The sequence below is a fragment of the Amblyomma maculatum genome, chromosome 11 (genome assembly GCF_055883805.1).
Source record: "Amblyomma maculatum isolate TAMU_Amacu chromosome 11, ASM5588380v1, whole genome shotgun sequence".
NCBI lineage: Eukaryota > Metazoa > Arthropoda > Arachnida > Ixodida > Ixodidae > Amblyomma > Amblyomma maculatum.
The window spans coordinates 30,669,268-30,689,498 of record NC_139354.1 but is presented as its reverse complement, the minus strand read 5'-3'; the positions used below and the strand labels follow the sequence as shown (position 1 = coordinate 30,689,498).

Below are 20,231 nucleotides of genomic sequence, written 5' to 3'. Positions count from 1 at the left end.
TATGCATTTCAATGCATATTAGAAGGAGCTCAGCTGTTTCAAGGTATTTCGGAATCCTCCACTACGTCATCTCACACAGACAGGTTTGCATTGTGAAGCTTCAGGTTTGAAAAACTGACAGAGCATCTTGGAGAAGGAAATGGCTAAAGAACAGCTGAATGTGGATTGTCTCGGTTACTCAACGATTAAAACGTCTTTATACGACACTAAATAAAAAAAACATCGCATTTATGCACCTCACTGCTGCCGTCGTTTTGGACTTTGCTAAAGAGCACGCAACCAGTAAGAAGATCCGAGAACAGCTACGTACTATAGAACACTTATGAAAGCAACATACACCCCAAAAAACATTGCAAAGAAGTGCAACATACTAGCTAGTAGTTACATGAAGCCGGTCATAATTAAATCATAGTTTAGTGAATTTACAAGTGAGCGAAACTTATTTCTTGATAAATGTTGTGTATATTTTTGCATACGAAAAGTGCGCTATGATTCACGTGAAGATCACAAACGCTTTAGCCGGCTGTTTCCGATTACTCATCTCAGTTTGCATTGCTCACTTAATCGGTGACTGTACGCAAGCGTGTCCACTCGAATTATTCCCATCTATATATTACTGCAAGCATCAAAAAACATGCGGCCGCTTAAAGTTAACTAAATCGAAAAGCAATAGCACTGTAGCTCGCAACTGCATTTGTTTTGTAAGTTGGCGTCAGTCTTGAGGCCTTCCGTCAACAGATCACACGGCACACATTGGTAGCTGAGACAACATAAATAGTTCTGGTGTGCCGATGACAAGTTTTAAATCTGACTTCGGTGAGTAATAGACTGAATTGGTCCTTCACAGTTACGTAACCTATAATGCATCATCACTGGTTCGACCAATGAGGGAGGTTTATCTCTCATGGCGGGGAGCGGGGCTTTGGTGTGATGGTAACGTGCTTGGTATCGTAACAATGATGTAGCCATAAAAACGAAGCAGCAGGTTTTTTTTCTCCCGTAAGTACGTATCGAATGCGGTCGCTGCTGTCCACTGCGGAAAAAATAGTCCCCTTCTCCCAAAAAACAATCCCAGCGCTATTAGTCGGAGAAGACAGGCCGTATGTGTTTTGTACTGCGAAAGCAATAGTCGTGCTTCCCCAGTGGCGCAATTGGTTAGCGCACGGTACTTATACGACAGTGCTTCGTGAGCTATGCCGGGGTTGTGAGTTCGAGCCTCACCTGGGGAATGTCTTTTTGTAGTTATTTTTATGAACATCCATTGCTACCTATCACTAACTCACATCGAGAGGGGCTACAGCTGTCAAAGGATACAACTTATCACTGTGATCCTAGATATAGATACATATCTCCAAATATTTCCTGTACAGTGAAAGTTGACATATTTTAGCGGCTTAGTTCTTTGAGTTATCAGCCCCATGGGACAGATCATCGCAGATTAGCTGTGCTTCCCCAGTGGCGCAATTGGTTAGCGCACGGTACTTATACGACAGTGCTTCGTGAGCTATGCCGGGGTTGTGAGTTCGAGCCTCACCTGGGGAATGTCTTTTTGTAGTTATTTTTATGAACATCCATTGCTACCTACCACTAACTCACATCGAGAGGGGCTACAGCTGTCAAAGGATACAACTTATCACTGTGATCCTAGATATAGATACATATCTCCAAATATTTCCTGTACAGTGAAAGTTGACATATTTTAGCGGCTTAGTTCTTTGAGTTATCAGCCCCATAGGACAGATCATCGCAGCCTAGCTGTGCTTCCCCAGTGGCGCAATTGGTTAGCGCACGGTACTTATACGACAGTGCTTCGTGAGCTATGCCGGGGTTGTGAGTTCGAGCCTCACCTGGGGAATGTCTTTTTGTAGTTATTTTTATGAACATCCATTGCTACCTATCACTAACTCACATCGAGAGGGGCTACAGCTGTCAAAAGATACAACTTATCACTGTGATCCTAGATATAGATAAATATCTCCAAATATTTCCTGTACAGTGAAAGTTGACATATTTTAGCGGCTTAGTTCTTTGAGTTATCAGCCCCGTGGGACAGATCATCGCAGTTTAGCTGTGCTTCCCCAGTGGCGCAATTGGTTAGCGCACGGTACTTATACGACAGTGCTTCGTGAGCTATGCCGGGGTTGTGAGTTCGAGCCTCACCTGGGGGATGTCTTTTTGTAGTTATTTTTATGAACATCCATTGCTACCTACCACTAACTCACATCGAGAGGGGCTACAGCTGTCAAAGGATACAACTTATCACTGTGATCCTAGATATAGATACATATCTCCAAATATTTCCTGTACAGTGAAAGTTGACATATTTTAGCGGCTTAGTTCTTTGAGTTATCAGCCCCATAGGACAGATCATCGCAGCCTAGCTGTGCTTCCCCAGTGGCGCAATTGGTTAGCGCACGGTACTTATACGACAGTGCTTCGTGAGCTATGCCGGGGTTGTGAGTTCGAGCCTCACCTGGGGAATGTCTTTTTGTAGTTATTTTTATGAACATCCATTGCTACCTATCACTAACTCACATCGAGAGGGGCTACAGCTGTCAAAAGATACAACTTATCACTGTGATCCTAGATATAGATAAATATCTCCAAATATTTCCTGTACAGTGAAAGTTGACATATTTTAGCGGCTTAGTTCTTTGAGTTATCAGCCCCGTGGGACAGATCATCGCAGTTTAGCTGTGCTTCCCCAGTGGCGCAATTGGTTAGCGCACGGTACTTATACGACAGTGCTTCGTGAGCTATGCCGGGGTTGTGAGTTCGAGCCTCACCTGGGGGATGTCTTTTTGTAGTTATTTTTATGAACATCCATTGCTACCTATCACTAACTCACATCGAGAGGGGCTACAGCTGTCAAAGGATACAACTTATCACTGTGATCCTAGATATAGATACATATCTCCAAATATTTCCTGTACAGTGAAAGTTGACATATTTTAGCGGTTTAGTTCTTTGAGTTATCAGCCCCGTGGGACAGATCATCGCAGCTTAGCTGTGCTTCCCCAGTGGCGCAATTGGTTTGCGCACGGTACTTATACGACAGTGCTTCGTGAGCTATGCCGGGGTTGTGAGTTCGAGCCTCACCTGGGGAATGTCTTTTTGTAGTTATTTTTATGAACATCCATTGCTACCTATCACTAACTCACATCGAGAGGGGCTACAGCTGTCAAAGGATACAACTTATCACTGTGATCCTAGATATAGATACATATCTCCAAATATTTCCTGTACAGTGAAAGTTGACATATTTTAGCGGCTTAGTTCTTTGAGTTATCAGCCCCGTAGGACAGATCATCGCAGCTTAGCTGTGCTTCCCCAGTGGCGCAATTGGTTAGCGCACGGTACTTATACGACAGTGCTTCGTGAGCTATGCCGGGGTTGTGAGTTCGAGCCTCACCTGGCGAATGTCTTTTTGTAGTTATTTTTATGAACATCCATTGCTACCTATCACTAACTCACATCGAGAGGGGCTACAGCTGTCAAAGGATACAACTTATCACCGTGATCCTAGATATAGATACATATCTCCAAATATTTCCTGTACAGTGAAAGTTGACATATTTTAGCGGTTTAGTTCTTTGAGTTATCAGCCCCGTGGGACAGATCATCGCAGCTTAGCTGTGCTTCCCCAGTGGCGCAATTGGTTAGCGCACGGTACTTATACGACAGTGCTTCGTGAGCTATGCCGGGGTTGTGAGTTCGAGCCTCACCTGGGGAATGTCTTTTTGTAGTTATTTTTATGAACATCCATTGCTACCTATCACTAACTCACATCGAGAGGGGCTACAGCTGTCAAAGGATACAACTTATCACTGTGATCCTAGATATAGATACATATCTCCAAATATTTCCTGTACAGTGAAAGTTGACATATTTTAGCGGTTTAGTTCTTTGAGTTATCAGCCCCGTGGGACAGATCATCGCAGCTTAGCTGTGCTTCCCCAGTGGCGCAATTGGTTAGCGCACGGTACTTATACGACAGTGCTTCGTGAGCTATGCCGGGGTTGTGAGTTCGAGCCTCACCTGGGGAATGTCTTTTTGTAGTTATTTTTATGAACATCCATTGCTACCTATCACTAACTCACATCGAGAGGGGCTACAGCTGTCAAAGGATACAACTTATCACTGTGATCCTAGATATAGATACATATCTCCAAATATTTCCTGTACAGTGAAAGTTGACATATTTTAGCGGTTTAGTTCTTTGAGTTATCAGCCCCGTGGGACAGATCATCGCAGCTTAGCTGTGCTTCCCCAGTGGCGCAATTGGTTAGCGCACGGTACTTATACGACAGTGCTTCGTGAGCTATGCCGGGGTTGTGAGTTCGAGCCTCACCTGGGGAATGTCTTTTTATAATTCTATTTCTATGAACGCACATTGCTACTTATCACTATCGTACATCAAGAGGGGCTTCAGCCGTCAAAGGATACAACTTGTCACTGCGATCCTACATACAAATCTCTGAATATTTCCTCTCTGCTGAAAGTGGAAGTATTTTTAAAGTTAAGTACTGAGTGATCAGCCGCTCGTGACGGGTCAGCGCATCCGCTTCCAGCTTCGCCAGTGGCGCAGCTTCCTGATTTCTAAGCTTATCTATGTATTGCAGGTGTTGCATTGCGCAAGAAACAAAGTACAGCCATGCATAGAACTTTTGCTACTTTTGTGTGGCGCTTTCAATGGGAACCTATGCGTTGAGATAATTTGTTCCTCCCTCTGGAGGCTGGTGGAGCTGGTCTTCAGCACTTGTTTGTTCATCAGCTTGTTCCAAGGTTTTTTCTTTTTTTAAAAAAGCAAGCCATCCCGTCCTCCTAGCTGTGTTTAATAGACGATTAAGTGCCCATCTGCCTAATTTGTTTGCGCCCACTGGTCATAGGAGGGAGGGTCCTTTGTGGGGTTTTGTTAAGCAAGTTGCGAAACATTCCATTTCCTCACAGTACGGTTTTCCTTGGAATACCTATACAGTCTATGCAGAAGACAGATGACAAAAGTTCTTATAGAGACATTATTTCTTGTACCGATCTATTGGCAGCCTTACCTCCCCTTTCCAGATAATAGTGTATTGAAGCGGGTTCAACGAATGTATTTACAATCAGCCGCAAAGACGTTCTTTTTTAGACTTCACGCATCAACCTTACCTGTCAATACGTGGCTTTGTGCAAAAGGGACTTTTGTGCCATGGTCAGTAGACTGTCGCCTGTGTCAGCAGCCAGAAACTATAGATCATTGCTTTGTGTATAGCCGTGCTGCATTGTTCCTTTCGGACATTCTTCAACGGACTCTCAAAAAGGACATTGATATTACGCCCTATACTATAAGGTTTTTGCCTACAATGGTAGCTTCTGAGGCGCCATGAGATCTCTTTGTGCTCATGGGACTTTTTAGCCTGTGGAAGAGCCGCACGACAGATCGCCACGCAGAGCCACCACGTTCATCGAAGTCTCTGTTCAGAGAACAGTGTGCTATGGTGCGGGGGGTATCTGCTGCGCTGGATTGACCTCCTGCCTGGTTACATTTTCTTGATGCGTGTATATGTCTCCCGGAATTTTGATGTGTGATCAAAGTGAGAGCTCGATGCTGGTTTAACTGTGTATTGACAGGTTGCGGAATGCGACCTGGTTAAAGTGCTCGAGTACTTCCATGCAATAAATAAAAATCGCCAGTGGCGCAGTTGGTTAGCGCACGGTACTTATACGACAGTGCTTCGTGAGCTATGCCGGGGTTGAGTTCGAGCCTCGCCTGGGGATACCTTTTTGTAGTTCCATCTTTATGAACATTCATGGCTGCATATCAATACCATACATCGAGAGAGGCTACAGCCGCCAAACACTGGAACTTATCACTGTGATCCTAGATACACATCTCTAAATATTTCCTGCCTGGTGAAAGGGGGCAATATTTTTGAAGTTAACTGCTGGGTGATCAGCCCCATGTGACGGATCGTCGTAGCTCAGCTGTGCTTCCCCAGTGGCGCAATTGGTTAGCGCACGGTACTTATACGACAGTGCTTCGTGAGCTATGCCGGGGTTGTGAGTTCTAGCCTCACCTGGGGAATGTCTTTTTGTAGTTATTTTTATGAACATTCATTGCTACCTATCACTAACGCACATCGAGAGGGGCTACAGCCGTCTAAGGATACAACTTATCACTGTGATCTCAGATATAAATACATATCTCCAAATATTTCCTGAACTGTGAAAGTTGACATATTTTAGCGGTTTAGTTCGTTGAGTTATATCAGCCCCATGTGACAGATCATCGCAGCGCAGCTGTGCTTCCCCAGTGGCATTCTACTTCCGGCCACCTGCGTGTACACACGGTGAATCATGAGCTCCGGCGGAGCGGCGATTGCGGCCCAGGCTGGCCGCGGTAACAGGCTTAACGCAAACGATGATAAGGAATATCAGCTCATTTTGCCGCATCTGCCCACCGGACGTGTTGTTTTCAACACAGTTTTTTTGCACGGCGACGTACGAGTGCGACCCTTCAGGGTTGAAGATTTCCGGGACGCCCTGGCCAAGACTGGTACGCTCCCAGACGGGGTGGCCTTGGGGGCCTACCAAATAAACCATGTCTGGGCGGTGACCTTGAGCAGCTCTGAAGCAACCAAGCGGCTGCTAGCCTTCAAGGAGCTTCTAGTGAAAGGCCGACGGTGTATCATCATTGACCCGGAGGATCAACAGGTGAAGCTACGGTTCCACTGGATGTTGCATGGCGTGGCGGATGAGGATATCAGAACTGCTTTTGGGGCTTTCGGTGAGGTGACCGAAGTTACCCGTGAGCGGTGGCGCGTCCAGGGCGTTCACGAAAAGGGCTCAACAACGAGAGCCGTACTCCTGAAGTTGAAGCCAGGGATGAAGATAGACGACCTACCTCATCAGATAAGAGTTGCAGGGGAGTTGGCCCTTGTTGTGGTGCCTGGGCGGCCAATGCAGTGCCTGCGCTGCCGCGGGACCGGTCATGTGCGCCGGGAATGTAAAATTCCGCGGTGTTCGACATGTAAGCGTTTTGGCCACTCCGAGGAAGATTGCGTACGGACGTATGCAGTGGCCACTGCACCGACAGCGAGGGCGGACATGACGGAGCACCAACTGGATGTCGCAGAGACAGAAGAGGCCGCAAAGGGGGTCGGAGAAGCTGAAAACCTAACAGCAACTACAGGCATGTTAGTGCCCCCGGGGGGCGGTGACGAGATAATCAGTAGGCCAGACAAGGAAGTCACGCTACCGAACAACGGACCGTCAGAGGAAGAAAGGGTGAGCGATGCCGAGAGCTCAAAAACTGAACTTCCGGAGTCTGCGGGCCGACAGGAAACCCTTGAAAAGAGCAGCGGCCGAGCGACCAACGTCCAAGGCCCTGCGAAGCGTGCCCACGACGAGAGCACAAGTGAGACAAGCAAGGCAGAAGCAGCTAGCAACGACGAGCCGCCGATAAAAACGCCAATAGGGAGGAGGGCGACCTTCAAACCAAGACCGAATGTTTCGACGGACAGGAGAGCTGCCGAAAAGCCGCCCCTGTCACAAGGTCTGCCAGTCCAACCTCATGGCTCTGGCGTCAACGAAAGCGTCTAGCGCCATGCTAGACGTGAGAGGTAAGCACCATGCTCTTGGCCTCCTTTCACTCTAAGAAAATGGCTTATGAACTGTCACTAAAGATTGCGACCCTTAACGTGAGAGGTCTAGCAGCGAAAAGGAAGCAGAGCCAAGTCCTGCGCCTTTTAAATGAAAATGACATCGATATACTTGGAGTTCAAGAGACAGAAGTCGAGGGTGAACAAGAGACCGAGGGCATGGTGCAACGTTTCACGTCGCGGTTTTACGCAGTTGTCAGCCATGCAGTCGGTACTTCTGCTGGATGCGTCCTGTTTGTGAAGAAGTTGCCGGGTCTTGTAGTGCAGTCGCATGCTTCTTTTCAGTCGGGTCGGGGTGTGGTCCTCGATTTTAGTTTTTGCTCGGCTGAGTGGCGTGCTGTTTGTATATATGCACCTACGGTAGTTGATGAGAGGGCTGCTTTGTTTGATTTTGTTGAAGGGTATTTAAACACGGATAAGCAACTTGTCTTTCTGGGAGATTTCAATTGTGTACTGAGCTCCGGTGACAAAACTAGCCATCGTACATTTAGGGATCGTAGCACAGAGGTACTTTCGCGCTTGATTGACGAGTTTGCACTGGAAGACGTTGCAGAGTGTCTCACGAGCGAGCGACGGGTTCAGTATACTCATTTTCAGGGTGCTAGCCACGCCCGCCTTGACAGGATTTATGTGTCCGCAGAACTGGCCCCAAAATGCAAGGAGTATTATGTTTTGGCGGTAACGTACTCAGATCACTGCATGGTTCAGTGTACAATTGGAACAAGAAAGGGAGGTAGCGGTTTTAATTGGGAATTGTGGAAGTTAAATAATAAACTGCTGAATGACGAGCAATTCACGAGACTAGTAGAAGAAGAAATTGGTAAGATTTGTCAGGAGGACACCCACGAACTGGGTCAAGAATGGGAACTCTGTAAGCAACAAATTAAAATCAAAGCTATAGAAAAAGCCAGCTGAATACGGTTTCAAGAAAAACAAAATGAAATGCATTTAAGATCTTTGCTAGATAAATTGTTAGCGTTGGAGTGTAACACGCCAGGGTTATACATGGATGACGTTAGAAAAATAAAACAAAGACTTCAACTGAATGACGAAGACCGTTATCGCGGAGCACTGGTGCGTGCGAGAGCGGAAAAATTGGCCATGGATGAGACGCCGACAAAAAGATCGTTGGGAATAGAAAAAGCAAATGCAAGGCGAAATCACGTGGCAGAGGTAGATTGGGCAGGACGCACAGAAACCGATAACGAAGGAATCGCGAAAGCTTTCCGGGAGTATTATGAAGAGCTATTTTCGTCCCGAGAGGTTAATTTGGACCGTTTTAAAGAATCCTTTCTTGACGCGATGCCAAAAATTGATGAAGAACAAAAAGAAAGACTGGAGCGGCCAATAAGCGAACAAGAAGTGCAGCAGGCAATAGAAAATTTAAACCCAGGGAAATCACCCGGGCCTGATGGCCTGAGTGCGGCTTTTTATAAAGCGTTCAAGGGACAGCTATCTCCTTTGTTGTGTGCCTTATTTAATGAGGCGTATGAACTGAAGGCACTGCCTGCGTCTTTCGGATCGTCGCACACAGTACTTATTCCGAAAACTGACCAACCAGATAAGCTTAGGCAGTTGTCGTCTTACAGGCCCATAGCTCTGACAAACGTTGATTACAAGATTTATATGAAGGTACTTGCTGGCAGACTACAAACGGTTATATGCGAACTAGTGGGCCCTCACCAAACGTGCGGTATCAAAGGGCGATCTATCTTTCAGAACATTCACAAAGCGCGAAGTGTGCTTGAATGCTGCGATGCAACTCATGCATGTGTTGCGTTACTGCAGTTGGACTTGGAGAAAGCTTTGATTGTGTGGAACATACTATTCTGTTCAGTATATTAGACTATGTTAATGTCGGCTCTGTTATTCGAGAGGGAGTGGCCTTGGCGTACCGTAACTGCACTACGAGATTAATTGTCAATAAGTCACTGGGGGCCCCCATCAACGTACGACGTTCGGTGCGCCAAGGTTGCCCCCTCAGCCCTCTTTTGTTCGGCATTTATATTGAAACATTGTGTTTAAGCATCCTACAAAACAATGACATTGATGGTTTTCGACTGCAGGAGTCAGAAGTCAAATTGCTGGCTTACGCAGACGACGTTGCGGTTTTTTGTGTAAATAAGGAGAGTATAAAGAGGACAGTGGATGTGGTAAAACATTTTAGCAAAGTCACAGGGAGTAAAGTTAACTGGGGTAAGTGCCTGGGATTTTGGCACGGAGAATGGCAGCTGACCCCCGACACTTTCGCTAATGTGTCGTGGGTTACAACGCCTGCAAAGTACTTGGGTGTGCCCTTGGAATTCCACAAGGAAAGCGAGCCATACTGGCTAGAGCAGGTCAGAGAAACCCGTGAAAAAGCGGAGAAATGGAAAAGCGCTCAATTAATATTTGCAAGAGCCGCAGTTTGCAACCTGTTTTTAATTAGTAAGTTATGGTATGTAATGCAAGTGTTGCATTGCTCCCGTGTAAATGTGCAAAAATTGCATCGAGTTTTTGCGGTGTTTGTTTGGGCCTCGAGTTGGGAGAGGTGCAGTCGGACAAATTTGTTCCGGCAGGTGAAGCATGGGGGGCTTGGTCTGGGTCATTTGTTTGTGCGACAGATTGTCAACCGGTTTATGTTTTTTAGGGATGCCAGTGATCCATTCCTGCGCACAGTGTGTCAACAAAGACTTGGTCGAGCGTTGCCTGATTTCGTAGTTTATACTCAATGTATGCCGGGCTCTGTTTTTGGATTCTTTAGGGAAATTGTTGTGAGTGCGAAATTCGTAAGCGCACGTTTTTCGAAAGAGTATTTAAGTAATGTTAACAGGAGAACGTTATACAAGGATGTTTGTGAAATGGTGTTCCCGGTGCCCTTGTACCGAGCTTTATACTATGGAGGCACAGGAAGTAATGTATTAAAACGCGTAAAGAAAATGCAAGTTGCTACGGGAGCTAAAACGTTTTTCTTTATGCTACATACCGGTACTTTGTGTGTAAAATCATTTATGGAGGAAAAGGGTATGTTCCTACCGTGGGGGGCCCAATGTCTCATCTGCAAACAGCCAGAGACAATAGATCACGTGTTTTTGCATTGCTGGGAGGGGGTATATTTGTGGGATGTTCTGCAAAGGACAATAAAAAAGCAGTTGCCACTTGATTCCCATGGCATTAGGTATTTACCATTGGATAAACATGATGATATGCCGTTAGACCAGGTTATGTTAATGTGCCTCCACAGTATATGGCGCGCACGAATGGCTGGTTATCACTGCGATCCAGATGCACGGCCAGCCCGCATGTATTTCCGCGAAAGTGTGCAGCGATGGCTCGAAGTGCTTAAATTGCAACCATGTGCTCCTGAGTGGCTGTCAAAGCTGGAACCTTTGACGGTGCTCAAGGAATTTTAACATGACAATGCCTGCCCCTCAGTGGGGGTTAGGCAACGCGAACTAGTTTTGTGTACATATATTATTCCTTTGTTCATGTTGTTCTGAGTTCCAGTGCGGTGTATTTGTGTCAAAGTCAGGCAATAAAGGAAAAAAAAAATGTGCTTCCCCAGTGGCGCAATTGGTTAGCGCACGGTACTTATACGACAGTGCTTCGTGAGCTATGCCGGGGTTGTGAGTTCGAGCCTCACCTGGGGAATATAGTTTTATGTTGCTATTTTTATGAACGCGCATTGTTACTTATCACTATCGTACAGTCGTGAGAAAAAGTGGTTTACAACACTCAACCGGTGGCATAGCTCGATAAAACTGCATCCCAACTTTATCTAGCAACCGTTATCTAAGATCGAAACAATACGGGCGGTGGCGCATTTTATCCACAAGCGTGTGCCGATGTCGCTGTCCCTTACGCTGTCGCTCGATGACATTTCGGTGCAGTTTTTTCGAGCTGTGTCATTGCCTGAGTGTTGTGTACCACTTTTTCTCATGACTGTACATCTAGAGGGGCTACAGCTGTCAAAGGATACAACTTATCACTGTGATCTTAGATACATATCTGTAAATATTTCCTGAACGGTGAAAGAGGAAGTATTTTAGCGGTTAAGCAGATTGAGTTATCAGCCCCATGTGACAGATTATAGCAGCGCAGCTGTGCTTCCCCAGAGGCGCAGTTGGTTAGCGCACGGTACTTATACGAAAGTGCTTCGTGAGCTATGCCGGGGTTGAGAGTTCGAGCCTCACCTGGGGAGTGCCTTTTTTATACTTCTATTTTTGTGAACAGGCATTGCTGCCTATCACTATCGTACATTCCAGAGGTGCTACAGCCTCCAAACTATACAACTTATCACTGTGAGCCTAGATACACATTTCTAAGTATTTCCTGCCTGGTGAAAGGGGAAGCCTTTTTTGTGGTTTAGCTCATTGAGTTATCAGCCCCATGGGACAGATCATCGCAGCTTAGCTGTGCTTCCCCTGTGGCGCAATTGGTTAGCGCACGGTACTTATACGACAGTGCTTCGTGAGCTATGCCGGGGTTGTGAGTTCGAGCCTCACCTGGGGTATGCTTTTTTATACGATTTTTATGAACATGCATTGGCTGCAGATCACTATCGTACATTCCAAAGTGCTAAAGCCTCCAAACTATAGAATTTATCACTCTGATCCTAGATACACATCTCTAAATATATCCTGTCAGGTGAAAGGGGAGGCTTTTTTGTGGTTAAGTGCTTTGAGTAATCAGCCCGATGGAGGGGATCATCACAGCTCTGCTATGTTTCCCCAGTGGCGAAACTGGTTAGCCACGGTACATAAAGGACAGTGCTACGTGACATATGCCTGGGTTGTGAATTCAGACCTTACCTGGGGAATGCTTTTTTTTCATGGTTGCCACACGTGCCTTTTTTGTCACTGCTAGCCCCCAGTCATGAAACTGAAAAAGGGGTCAGGACAGCTAAGGTTCAACATTAAAAAGACGTATACTTCACGCATAGTGTAATGGCAAAGAGATATCATTGTTAGAAAAACCTGTATGAAAACAAAGGTGAGTTAGCTGTGTCGGTAAATGTTTGAAGTATTTTAGCACTTTCCCTTGTAACACCTATCGGGCTGTAGTCCTGCTGTAAGATGGCAGATGGCAGCAACAAAAACAGCTTTGTACACAATAGCCGTATATATAGGTAGAGTAGCCGTTCCGCAATTACGGGCAACGTAGTCCACACAGACCACAATCCAACGACCACAATCCAGTCCACACAATCCACAATCCACAATAACGACTGTCGTTGGGATGTTTCGGAAAAGTTTCAGGTGCATCAATTTCGGCCTGCTCTAACAAACGGCTGCGACAAATCATAGGGTGGGGTAGGCCATTAAGTAGGTCTTTGTAGCGCTGACACTGCGTGCAATTGGCCGCAGATCGCTGGTAGCGGAAACATTGTCTGCTAGTAAAACCGCTTTCGAGCCAGGAGCAGCGTGCGAGCCAATTCGAGATTTGCGGAGGTAGGGTTTACCTGCATTACACTCAAACTTAAAGAGCACGGACCGGTTGGAACAACGAGCACCAATCGCGTGCCCACAGGGGAGTAGTTTTTTGTTTCCATAACAGACCATCTAAAAGACAAAAACTGCCTGTAACACTCGGGATACGTGGGATGGTAAAGAGGTTATGTTTTAAACACTTCAGTGTAAAAAGACTGTGGCAAGATGGCTCTGATGTGCTGGTCGAAATTATCGCTACCACTTTTAAATACGAAATATAAGTGGTACGTCATTGAAGTCGTGCTCCTATAAGCGCAGAGCGCAGCTCGTGGTCGACCGCATGGATATCGAACACTGAGGTGACTACTACTCGAACACTGAAATATGATCAGAAAGACTGTTCACTTGACGGTGAAAGGAAGCCATGCATGTATATTCGGGACCACCACACGGCGAAATCACAATACATTTTTATTTGGTAACAGAGTAATAGCGTTCAGGTTTGCCGAGCGAGCGACTTGCGTACGCAATAAGGTTCTCCCGGTCATCCTCGCGGTGAACGATAGCAGCGCCAGTGAGAAACACCACTAGCATCCGAATGAAGTTCTCTTAGTGCAAATTGATCGAAATTAGGCTACGATGGAGTGTGAGTTCATGAGAAACTTCAAGTGACAGAATGAAACATCGCATTAAGGGGTTCGTTCAAACGAAACTTATTCGTGAAGGAAGCGCATCACAGATGGGAAATATTGGCAGTGTGGTGAATAGTACATCGGAAATAGGAACAAAGTCCTAAGAATCTGCGAACCTCTTTTAACTGTCCGTGGTGCTTCAAATGATTTTACAGCCAACGTTTTCTGAGAATCTGGCAGGGCATCCTCTTCATCTTCACTTCTTAGAAGTCAGGAAGAAATCTAACACGCGGGCCAAAAGGTCGATGTGCTCTTCGATCGTTTTACTGATGACGGCAAAGCCATCACCAGACAGGCAATGTCGGCAAAACAGTCAATAAAGTGCCCAAGATAGAACATAACCCAAATACTGGGTACTCCCTTGACTCTTCCTGGTTCTTTCAGTGACTCCAAAGCCACAGCTTTCTGAAAATCTGTCCTCACTTCCTTTTCATCGTTGATAAGACCGATTACCAACGCCTGTAGCTCGCCACAGTTCTATTTCTTAGAATTGAGGTCTAAGTAGGCTTGATGGAAGAAATCTAAGGCATGAACTATGTGGTCCTTCTGTTTTTTTTTGTTTTTTTTTTCAACGTTCTGACAATGGTGATATATATAAAAGCCGGAGGTGCAATGAAAATCCAAACGGCATAATTATTAAATTCAAAATGGCCGTCCGGCGGTAAAAATGCTGTTTTTCTTTGTCCGAAATGACGGATAGGAATTTGTCGGTATCCTGCGATGCGCAGATATATCCTCGAAGCGCATTCAAAGGAAGAAAAAAATGCTGATCTCAATGTGCCATGCCTGCAAAGAAAAAAGAAGAGCTGATCTCAACGTGTCATGCCTGCATAGGAAGAAGAATAACCAGAGCAATTCCCCACTGCGGGTATGTGCCATTATAACGAGGGAGAAGAAGAAGCGGCTGACTGTCACCGACGGGCTAGGATAGTAGGACAGCGAAGCTTGGATCCTATAACTGGCCACGTTGGCATGGCCCCCACGCCAACGACTTCCCCCGCTGACAGCACAGGCTGCGAGCATGAAATAGCAGCCACAGGATCATGAATGGAGGCCTCCACCGCTGTGTACCTAAGTCCAGTTTTGATGCAAAGCCTGGCGCAGAAGTTAGGCTATTCGAAGGACCCAACTGAAGCTGCGGCTATCTCGTCCGAGGAGAGGAGGAAGCTACTCCCAAGCGAAGGTACGCTACCTGAATGCAAGAGGAGCACCGCTACTCAAGGCGAAGACACCAGCGACTGCGGTGGCCGCTGCATCACAGTTGGACTTGGTGAATCGGGTGCAACTCCTGGAAGAACTTCCATGCATCTGCTACCGACTGTACACGTGCATTATCCACGAGACCATGCACGAATCGGAAACACGATCGGCCCGTCTGAAGAAGCATTGATATATTTCTGCAAATGCCGTTGAACGAGCCACTATGCAGCATTTCAACTTTCCCTTCAATCGGTCCCTAACAAAAACGTCGTATCTAAAAATTTTTACAGTCATCAACAAAGCCGGAGGAGAAGGGACCGCTCCGCTGTGGACGACAAGCTTGCATTTCCTTTGATTAGCAGCACTAGCGGTCGAGGTCACAAAGCCGCTACGCAAACGCACGTATTGAGCCAACTTAATACATCTGACAGTGCTACCCAAACGTCGGGGTGGCGCAGTGGTTACGGCGCTCGACTACTGTTCCCGAGGATGCGGGATCGAATCCCGGCCTCGGCGGCCGCTTTTCGACGGAGGCGAAAAGCAAGGCGCCCGTGTGCTGTAAGATGTCAGTCCACGTTCAAGAACCCCAGGTGGTCGAAATTTCCGGAGTCCTCCACTACGGCGTCTCTCATAGCCAGAGTCGCTTTGGGACGTTAAACCCCACGAACCAAACCAAACCAAACCGAAAGTCAACCTTCTATCCTTCTCCCACCGAGTCTTCTCTCCTCCGTGAAAATATTATTAGATAAAGAATGCCGAAGCTGTCGTTCTAAAATAGTTCTGATAAACGAATGAAAGAATAAAACCTTTTGATGAACGCAAGGTAAGGCTGTTGGATGTTTTTTGGGGAATCTGGGATTTAGGAAAGATTAACGTGTAGATTCTGGCTTTTCGGTTCTTATCGCTTCTCGCTTATTCGCATAATTCACACCTACGAGTGTTAGTCTACCTCTCTTGCACTATATTCGAAGCAGGCGTCTCTCACTGCCATTTGTGGCATTGACTTGTTGTACCCCGGCGCTTGACCGTGTCTGGCGTAGGGTATATAGGCATGTCTTCATGTGAAAATGGTGCATGTAGTTTATCTCGCAAAAGAGATGCGAATTTCATATGAGATGTTTTAGGTGTGCTTTACAGTGGTCCTGAGAGTGGGGACATCCGTTCTGTTTGTTTTGTGCCTGACGAGAAACGACTTCTAAAGCACGTGCGGTGTGCATGCAGCATTTGCCATTACTGTATTTTGTAGAAACATCTCTTGCAATCGCGTGACCCATTTCGTATTATGAGACACCGACATTCGTGTTCCATAAGATACTCTAAGCATACCCTACTGACAAACCAAGAGTTCTACCGGGCAATAACCTCACAAAATCTCATCAAATCGCATAGACTCTCATTCAGTGGACGTCATTATCACAAAATATTTCGCATAGGTTATGATAATGTACAAAAAGCAATGAGATCTTATGCAATTATATGCGACTTGTATGGGATTTTTATGCAAATTGAGGGAGATTGTGCGAGAAAATGTGAGGTTATTGCCGCGTACAATGTTTTCAGTAGGGTACTCTCGGTATTTATTTCTGTTCGAACGCTGTGCATCATTTATCGGCCAGGGGAACTATAGTGTCAAGGATGTAGCTCTATAGGTGGTCGTACGAGAGGCAGCATGAGCTGTATCTGGTCGTTTTATGTGTGGCGGTATTAAAGGCGTCTGTGAAGAAGAGCAGTAATATACTCCAGGTTAATGGCAGAGTCCCCATACATGGTCAGCATGTTGGTATGTGTCTTGTTGATGCGCTCTATCAAGTCGTTTGTCTTCGGAAGATAGGGAGTTGAGTGCATGCAGGTTACTTCGCACAAACGTAACAGATATACGACGATATGAGCGATAAATTAGCACCATCGGTCACTGATTACCCCTCGCGGTGGTTCATGACCTAGGAAGAGAGAAACTTAATCCGCGGTATCCTTTGAAACAGCAGCTGTTTCACGATTACGGGTAAGCTAATCGGCATATAAAATAAACAAGTGATTGTCTTTGGGATATTAAGCAAAGGCTTGAAGCACATCAATGCGGCCTGCTCGGCCGGTCTACTGGTAGGCGTCGCATATTCAAGTAGGCCAGTTGGTTAAGTGGTAGAAAGCTTTCAAGACTGAAACTTTGTGCAACGGACCAACCACGTATCATCACTACCGCAGAACACGTTCTCTGCGTGTTTATTTATTTATTTATTTGTACATATGCAGCCTCGATGAGGCTATGACAAGAGTGTGCAAACAAAAAAAGTGTAAAGCTGGTCCGGAGCTAGAAGCACTCGATCCGATCCAATGCGGGAGTTGTCTCATCCTCGTGACACGCACACTGGAGGAACACAGAGCCATGGGAACAACCAGCAGGAATCATGGGCCTGCGGAGAGTGGAATGGTTTCCAAAACAAAAGTCGCAGATACAAAACCAGTCAGTACTTCCCGGCTGCGCACGGTGGTAGGGAGGGGCTGTAGAACCGGCCCTTAGCGCTGCTCAGTTGCATGTTTTCAACACATCGACTTCAGCAATGTCTGGGATGATGGCTGAGATAAAATTATCAATATTGTCACTGTCACATTCAGTCGAGTGAAGCAACATTCATGAATTCTGCACTCGAGGTGATGTTACCTGAGGTCCCTATGGGTGGAGCAACGTCCCGCATACACTGAACGATTAAAACAACGAGCTCCCTGGGGGATGAGCAAATTAATTTTATGATACCCCCATCTTAATTGGATGTCAAGAGAAACGCTCCCACATGATTTATCAAGTAACACAGCTAAATGACTAGCTAATCTACATGGTCCCTACGATTATAGCAAGATCGATTTATGGACCAAATTCAAGGCAATGGGCTCCGTTCGGGTTGAGCAATACGATCGAACTAATGGCGTGAACAATCTAGCCGCGAATACATAAAGGTGGGAGAAAAGGAAAAGCCAACAATCCACCCACTGGACAACAATATACACAGGAGGGTTACCTTTCCTCAGCCAGAGGAGGCAGTTTTCGCACTTAGCGCTTATCAGATGAAGACATTTCCTCAATGAGAGGTAACAAGAAAATTTTGTGCTTTTACAGAAAGAAGTGATAGAGAGCAAAGGCTATAAAGCAAACTCGGCATAAGCTATCCCAGCATATATGACTTCAAACTGTAGAATAATTTCATACTTAGTCACAAATAACTAATTATTTCAATTGATTAGAACCTAGAAATGAGCCCACTCTAATGATATTCAACACCAGCTATCATGATATATGACTCGATGATGCTGCATAAAGCAGAAAGTTAAATGGCAGGAAATTAATTACCTATGTTAAGTTGAGACCAACAAATAATCCAGTGATATTACACTCGACATAAGCTGCACAACTACATAACACTTGCGTTGCTATGCATTCACTCAAAGTTTTGACATTGAGGTTGAGCTGCGACTTTTGCTCTGAGTAGAGCTAAAACAGCCCCAGTTTGATATCGTCGAAGGTTTTAATAATCCAAATGAATAAACTCACTTCGGAGGCATCCAGTATAGCTCTCCTGATCGCCCACAGATCGCCCACACACTGGCAACGCCGGTGAACAGCGCTTTCAAGCGCTGAATACGCTGCTTCTTGCCCCCCTCAAGATGGCCGCCATATGCTTCGCCCGACCCCATTGGCCGGCATATGCGACACCCACTTCAGCAGTTTTTTTCATAACCTCTTTAGCGTTTAGGCACTAAATGCTTTTCAGGGTGGTATAAAATTAGCACCTAATCCATAGTCTGAGATAAATGGGAGCTGAGTGGTTTAAAGAAACAAATCTTGGAGTAGCTACAGTTCGTGCTGCTTTGGTGTCCCCATTTTGTTTTGTTTTTTTTTTTTTGTATTTTTTTGTATTTTTTTTTTTGTTTTTTTTTTGGGGGGGGGGGGCATCTAGGATATCCTGGTTTCTTATAAGGGTTTAAATCACGCAGTCGATATATGCGCTTCGTTCGAGCGCGCAAGCTTTTTGAAGACTAACAGAAATTGCCAGACAATGAAATTAACTTTATTTTTCAATAATAAGCCCATTTACGTGCAGGTTGTAAAACCACATTATTTGCTTGAAATGTTAGCGTTCTGTGACTTGCAAGGCAAGGACTAATAGATCATGCGGGGAAATCAGCTGGACCTCACACGGCGAAACCGCTATCAACTTAGCGGCTGAAAAAAGCTACGAATGGAGTCTTGACTCTTTCTCGCATTTTCTCGCTCTCTCTATTTCTCTGGGATCCACTTACTGTTTTATATTGGCCTTTAAATGTGCTCCAACAAACAGCGCCCGCATAAATGCCTATCAAGAGCACTGACACTGACGGAGCCCCTACCTCACAGTAAGATCCTGCAAATATAAAAGGACGTAATACGCTTTCTCTGATCTAAACTAAACCACATGCCGTATTGTTCGGTCTTTTCCATTCGGCAGCTCTTTAGTAAACAAAAGTGAGTTGATTTCAGTAAATTTCAAGCCGTTGGACATAGCTTTGTTCCACATTCACCTTAGAAGTTATCATAATAGAGCTGTCCAAGCTCATAATGTCATCCGCAAACACCTATATAGGAAAATAGGGCACTAACACCTACGTATTGTAGAGCCGCTTTCTACCTCAGAACTAAGCAGTATGCTCTTTCTATGTACCGTTTGTTGCCTAGTCTCGATCATTTCAGCAGGTGAGTGGTCCCGACTAAAAAAAAAAGCTGTTGAACAATCAGGTCACTTTCCTGCACCTTAGAAATCGATATTTGCATAAAAATTATTGTATTTCTTTAATTTACAGCATATATTTCTAAGTCTTTGCTCAAACTAGATGACCATATTTGATCCACACAGTATTTCACATCAGTTATGAATAGCGAGACCATATTAGTCATTTAGAGGCTATCAGTACAATAAATTGCCATTTTTGATTGCATCACAATTAAAAATGGCGCCGTCAGGAATACTTTTGCCACGTATAATATGGAACATATGCGAAGCGTTGGACTACGTTACTTGTATTTGCGTTACACCAGTGTTTACTTTGAGCGTCGGATTAAACGGCTAAACCTGGGAATATATATGAACGCCTGCTATCCGGCTAATCAACTACGTTTGACTCATTAATCTCCTTTTTTGTGCGCAGTGCCTCTTCTAATGATGACTTTTTTTACCTTCCCTCTCTAAGTGTCGCTAAGCGAAGAATTTGTCTACCCACTCCTGTTACAAGAGAGGAGCGAAAATGGCGAACTCCTTCTA

At 45.5% G+C, this 20,231-nt stretch overlaps 14 non-coding genes across 14 annotated transcripts; all 14 read left to right on the top strand.

Moving 5' to 3' along the window:
- Window positions 1–1,136: 1,136 nt before the first annotated feature.
- On the top strand, window positions 1,137–1,229 carry TRNAI-UAU (transfer RNA isoleucine (anticodon UAU)). The gene is given in 2 exon segments: window positions 1,137–1,174; window positions 1,194–1,229. It is a non-coding gene; the product is annotated as a tRNA-Ile (tRNA).
- Window positions 1,230–1,449: 220 nt separating this feature from the next.
- TRNAI-UAU (transfer RNA isoleucine (anticodon UAU)) lies at window positions 1,450–1,542 on the top strand. Its single transcript is given in 2 exon segments — window positions 1,450–1,487; window positions 1,507–1,542. It is a non-coding gene; the product is annotated as a tRNA-Ile (tRNA).
- Window positions 1,543–1,762: 220 nt separating this feature from the next.
- TRNAI-UAU (transfer RNA isoleucine (anticodon UAU)) lies at window positions 1,763–1,855 on the top strand. Its single transcript is given in 2 exon segments — window positions 1,763–1,800; window positions 1,820–1,855. It is a non-coding gene; the product is annotated as a tRNA-Ile (tRNA).
- A 220-nt stretch (window positions 1,856–2,075) lies between these two features.
- TRNAI-UAU (transfer RNA isoleucine (anticodon UAU)) lies at window positions 2,076–2,168 on the top strand. The gene is given in 2 exon segments: window positions 2,076–2,113; window positions 2,133–2,168. It is a non-coding gene; the product is annotated as a tRNA-Ile (tRNA).
- Window positions 2,169–2,388: 220 nt separating this feature from the next.
- On the top strand, window positions 2,389–2,481 carry TRNAI-UAU (transfer RNA isoleucine (anticodon UAU)). The gene is given in 2 exon segments: window positions 2,389–2,426; window positions 2,446–2,481. It is a non-coding gene; the product is annotated as a tRNA-Ile (tRNA).
- A 220-nt stretch (window positions 2,482–2,701) lies between these two features.
- TRNAI-UAU (transfer RNA isoleucine (anticodon UAU)) lies at window positions 2,702–2,794 on the top strand. The gene is given in 2 exon segments: window positions 2,702–2,739; window positions 2,759–2,794. It is a non-coding gene; the product is annotated as a tRNA-Ile (tRNA).
- Window positions 2,795–3,014: 220 nt separating this feature from the next.
- On the top strand, window positions 3,015–3,107 carry TRNAI-UAU (transfer RNA isoleucine (anticodon UAU)). The gene is given in 2 exon segments: window positions 3,015–3,052; window positions 3,072–3,107. It is a non-coding gene; the product is annotated as a tRNA-Ile (tRNA).
- A 220-nt stretch (window positions 3,108–3,327) lies between these two features.
- TRNAI-UAU (transfer RNA isoleucine (anticodon UAU)) lies at window positions 3,328–3,420 on the top strand. The gene is given in 2 exon segments: window positions 3,328–3,365; window positions 3,385–3,420. It is a non-coding gene; the product is annotated as a tRNA-Ile (tRNA).
- Window positions 3,421–3,640: 220 nt separating this feature from the next.
- Window positions 3,641–3,733, top strand: TRNAI-UAU (transfer RNA isoleucine (anticodon UAU)). The gene is given in 2 exon segments: window positions 3,641–3,678; window positions 3,698–3,733. It is a non-coding gene; the product is annotated as a tRNA-Ile (tRNA).
- Window positions 3,734–3,953: 220 nt separating this feature from the next.
- On the top strand, window positions 3,954–4,046 carry TRNAI-UAU (transfer RNA isoleucine (anticodon UAU)). Its single transcript is given in 2 exon segments — window positions 3,954–3,991; window positions 4,011–4,046. It is a non-coding gene; the product is annotated as a tRNA-Ile (tRNA).
- A 220-nt stretch (window positions 4,047–4,266) lies between these two features.
- On the top strand, window positions 4,267–4,359 carry TRNAI-UAU (transfer RNA isoleucine (anticodon UAU)). Its single transcript is given in 2 exon segments — window positions 4,267–4,304; window positions 4,324–4,359. It is a non-coding gene; the product is annotated as a tRNA-Ile (tRNA).
- A 1,615-nt stretch (window positions 4,360–5,974) lies between these two features.
- On the top strand, window positions 5,975–6,067 carry TRNAI-UAU (transfer RNA isoleucine (anticodon UAU)). Its single transcript is given in 2 exon segments — window positions 5,975–6,012; window positions 6,032–6,067. It is a non-coding gene; the product is annotated as a tRNA-Ile (tRNA).
- Window positions 6,068–11,180: 5,113 nt separating this feature from the next.
- Window positions 11,181–11,273, top strand: TRNAI-UAU (transfer RNA isoleucine (anticodon UAU)). The gene is given in 2 exon segments: window positions 11,181–11,218; window positions 11,238–11,273. It is a non-coding gene; the product is annotated as a tRNA-Ile (tRNA).
- A 769-nt stretch (window positions 11,274–12,042) lies between these two features.
- On the top strand, window positions 12,043–12,135 carry TRNAI-UAU (transfer RNA isoleucine (anticodon UAU)). The gene is given in 2 exon segments: window positions 12,043–12,080; window positions 12,100–12,135. It is a non-coding gene; the product is annotated as a tRNA-Ile (tRNA).
- The last annotated feature ends 8,096 nt before the right edge of the window (window positions 12,136–20,231 follow it).